This window comes from Diceros bicornis, chromosome 30 (genome assembly GCF_020826845.1).
Source record: "Diceros bicornis minor isolate mBicDic1 chromosome 30, mDicBic1.mat.cur, whole genome shotgun sequence".
NCBI classification, from domain to species: domain Eukaryota; kingdom Metazoa; phylum Chordata; class Mammalia; order Perissodactyla; family Rhinocerotidae; genus Diceros; species Diceros bicornis.
In genome coordinates, this window is record NC_080769.1 from 10,975,110 (window position 1) to 10,979,335 (window position 4,226).

The 4,226-nt window shown below is 40.5% G+C and overlaps 1 pseudogene; it reads left to right on the forward strand.

The window, feature by feature from the left end:
* The first annotated feature begins 631 nt into the window (after window positions 1-631).
* On the forward strand, window positions 632-1,553 carry LOC131394205 (olfactory receptor 7D4-like; annotated as a pseudogene).
* The last annotated feature ends 2,673 nt before the right edge of the window (window positions 1,554-4,226 follow it).

Sequence of the window (4,226 nt, forward strand, 5' to 3'; positions counted from 1 at the left end):
TCCCTGTCAAATTTTATTTATGAATTATATTTGCCACTTTTATTTCCTTGATATTCACTCTTCAACCCACTCTGTCTAGATTATTTTTGATCATGCTCCTCTCTTTGGATATTGGAGCCTTTCCTAATAATGACAAAGGACTCCATGTCACCAGAAAATGTCAAGGGATATTTTTCAGTCCTCATTTGTTTAGTTCTTTCAACAAAACCAAAATTATTAACCACTCTGCTTTTATTCAGAAAGGAACTCTTTGCCCCTATGATATTGTAGACATCAAGTCATCCATAAAACCTCCCAAGATTCTTCAAGGGAATAACATCACAGAGAGTTGGTTCCTGTAGAAAGGTCCATAGATTTGAATAGAGGAATTAGAACCAATGAGTAGGAGATAAACAGACAGAGACATTTTTGCTAAATTTAAGAAAGTCTGAATGATTACACACATGTAAAATGGAAATGAGCTGCCACTTGACTGAGAGAATCACTGTCATTGGAAAGACTCAACATAGGGTGAAGTTTTTCCACCTAAAAGTGAAATCAAGAGGTGCTGACAACTCAGTTGCCAGTTGGATGTTCGTTGAACACAATGAACACTGCGTTTGCCTTCTTTCCTGGTAGACATACTGGCTATATGGAAACAGGACACCACACAGAAGTATCAGAATTCCACCTCCTGGGTTTCTCAGAGGATCTTGAACTTTAACCCCTTCTCTTTGGAGTGTTGCTGTCCATGTACCTGGTCACCATGCTTGGGAACCTCCTCATCATCTTGACCATCATCTCTGACTCCCACCTCCACACTGCCATGTATTTCTTCCTCTCCAACCTTTCCTTTATCAATATCTACTTCATCACCACCAGCATTCCAAAGATGCTAGTGAACATCCAGGCGCAGACCAATGACATCTCCTACATAGGTTGTCTCATTCAGGTATATTTTTTTAATGGTTTTTGCTGGAATGGATGGTTTCCTTCAGACCATGAGGGCCTATGACTGGTTTGTGTCCATCTGCCACCCCTGCTTCACTACATGGTCATCATGAACCCATGCCTTTGGGGCCCTCTGGTTCTGATGTCTTGGTTTATCATTTGATCTGATTCCTTGTTTCATATTCTACTGATGATGCAGCTGACGTACTGTATAGGTGCTGAAACTCCACATTTCTTCTGTGAACTGGTTCCAATTCTTGAGGTGCTTCTCTGACACCCTCATCAATGATGTCTCCTTGTATGCAGCCACGGCCCTGCTGTGTGTGTTTCCTCTCACTGGGATTCTTTCTTCTTACTCTCAGATTGTTTCCTCCTTAATGAGGATATCCTCTGCAGGGGGAAAATATGAAGCATTTTCCACCTGGGGGTCTCACCTCTCTGCGGTCTTCTTGTTCTATGGGACAAGCATGAGGATCTACCTCAGTTCTGCTGTGACCCATTCTTCCCAGAGAAGCTCAATCACCTCAGTGATGTACACCGTGGTCACCCCCATGCTGAACCCCATCATCTACAGCCAGAGAAACAAAGATGTGAAGGGGGCCTTAGGAAGGCTCTTCATCTGAGCAACCTCTTGCCCATGAGGGGTCACTTACCTCAGAGCATAGCGGACATTGTGGGCCCCAAAGGTAAACATTGCAAATTTAAATCTCCTTTTTCATTTTCTCCCCTAAAAAACATGCCTGATTTTTTCTATTCCCATAATGTCTTCTGACTTTGCTGTTTATTTGTATTTTGTATCAGTTTCTCTTCAACAACCACCTCATTAATTACTTTTGGCTTTTCTTGCTTATACACTGTCCATTAAAGTTCCATGCTTAGTCAGTGCTTTTGAAGATATTCTTAAGATTTCTAACTTTAGATTTAAAGAACTTTATCATTTCAAGTGCTGACGTGGTTTCCCCCAAAATTATCCCCTCAAATGTTGATGTTCTTCTCCTTCATTTGGTTGGTTACTTCTTTTCTTCAGAAGTAATGAAATGAAAATCATACACTAGTCACAACAAGTGTTTACTGCATCAAGACTGTGCTTGTTTCTTCACATGTATGACTTTATTTCATCTTGAAGTTATTTCTCTGCGATGTATATAATATCATTATACAATAAGAGAGAATTGTTGGGATTTTTTAGGTTATATATATATATTTCTTTTCATGAAGAAGATTGGCCCTGAGCTAACATGTTGCCAAATCTCCTCTTTTTTCTTTGTTTTGTTTTGCTTGAAGAAGATTGGCCCTGAGCTAACATCTGTGCGAATCTTCCTCTATTTTGTACATGGGTCGCTGCCACTGCATGGTCTGATGCGTGCCATAGGTCTGTGCTTGGGATCCAAACCTGTGAACTCGGGCTGCCAAAGGGCAGCACATCAAACTTAACCACTATGCAACCAGGCCAGCCCCCAGATAATATTTTTAATATTATCAATCTCAACAATACTGACATTTTGGGTCTGTATTATTTCTCATAGGGGGCTGTTCTGTGTACTTTATGATGCTTAACACATCCCTGGCGTCTACATGCTACATGCAAGAGCTGGGTTGTGATAACCATAAATGTCTCCAGATGTTACCAATTGTTGCAGAGGGGACAAAATCAGTCCAGTTGAGAACATGAGTAAAACAATTCATGGGTGCCAGATTTGATGGTGTATGTTTTCAAAGAGAGGGGAAATAGGAAAAGCTACATTTTAGTGAGTATAAAACATTAGTTTAATCTGGAAAGGCTGAGTTGAGGGGTCTACAGAACACATCATTAGTGCTATTACCTCAGAGGTCAAATGTATTGGTCTGGTGATCATCAGTCTCCACAGCATAGATGTGTAGCAGCATAAATCAAGTAACTGTACAGAAAGAGGGAGAAGTTCCTGTTGAGAGAGTCAGGAGCTAGACAGACAAGCTGATGCTTGCCTGAATCCTACCCATGATCCTTCAGTTCTCAGTTATAGGACCCCACTGGGTAAATGCTCTCATTGGACACAATAACACCCATCAGAGCATTAGCCACCATTGTAATTTAATAATTATTTGTATAAGTATTTTGTTGATGACTGCCTCTTAAAAATCTCCATCTGAACGTTGAAGCCCATCTATTCTTAACTTTTGGGGGAAATTATGCTACCCCTTAGACTTTCTGTATCCTGTGTATTCCAATGTCTATGTGCAATGTTATAATTTCCAATGTCATGGGAATGTTATAGATTTTCATGTCTTTCAGTGAAAACGAAACTCTCTTATAGACTCATACTCCTTTGTGGGAATTGTTTCAAAATTTTGGAGAATTTGGTCCATACTTGCTACTTCATTTCCACTCTGTTCACTCTCTCTTCAACCAATTATTCTGGAGTCTTTCTACCTCCATCACATTTGCTCTCCCTGAGGTCTGCGGTAACCTCTTGTGATAGTTCCAATAAATTCACATGGATATTTCCATTGATACTCCATTCTTCAAAATACTTTCAGTAGCAACATCACCAATGGTTACATTCTCCTTCTGGAAATAGGGACCTTTCTCATGCATTTCATTTTGGTGACAATGGGATTCTGAGGGGCATGTCTATCGGGCTCCTTATAACTAACACATGCCTGAGGGAGAAATCCTAACTTTGAAATTAAATCCTGTGAAGAGGAGGCAAGAATTAAGGCAATGTCTTAAGGAACCTTGGGAGACTTCTTTGAAGGAAGATGAAAGAACTTTTTTAATCTCCAGGAGAATGATTTTGTTGACCACAAATTTTAAAAGTACCAGATAAGAAAGAATAATTGGAATAAAGAAATTCATCTCTCTCCACAGCTATCTTCAGGGAAAGGGAAGTGGCAGAAAGTTTTGTTTCTATTACTCTCTTTCTACCCCAAGGGAGCTTAATAGTTTAAGGAGTAGAAGGAAAATAGAACAATTTATTTAATGAATAGGCCTGAGGACTCAACTCCCAATACCCTGGAAACTTTAAATAAGGTTCCATTGTTCCCAAGGCAAACCATCTTGGGCCTCCCAGAGATATGGGTTATGAATTACCCCCTGGATCATCACCCTGTACTTTCTGGAGAAAAGTCACTGTAGGAGAAGGAACCAGGGCTCCCAGGGTTTCCCTGATGCAATCTGAAAGAGCCAGTGTATCCTAGTAAAGGCTGCGGGTGGGGTGCAGGAGGGGAGATATAAACAGTGGAGGAAATCTTCTATTAGATCAGAGTAGAAGGGACACAAACAAGTGTGTCTCAAAATGTCTCCAGACCAGGAGCAT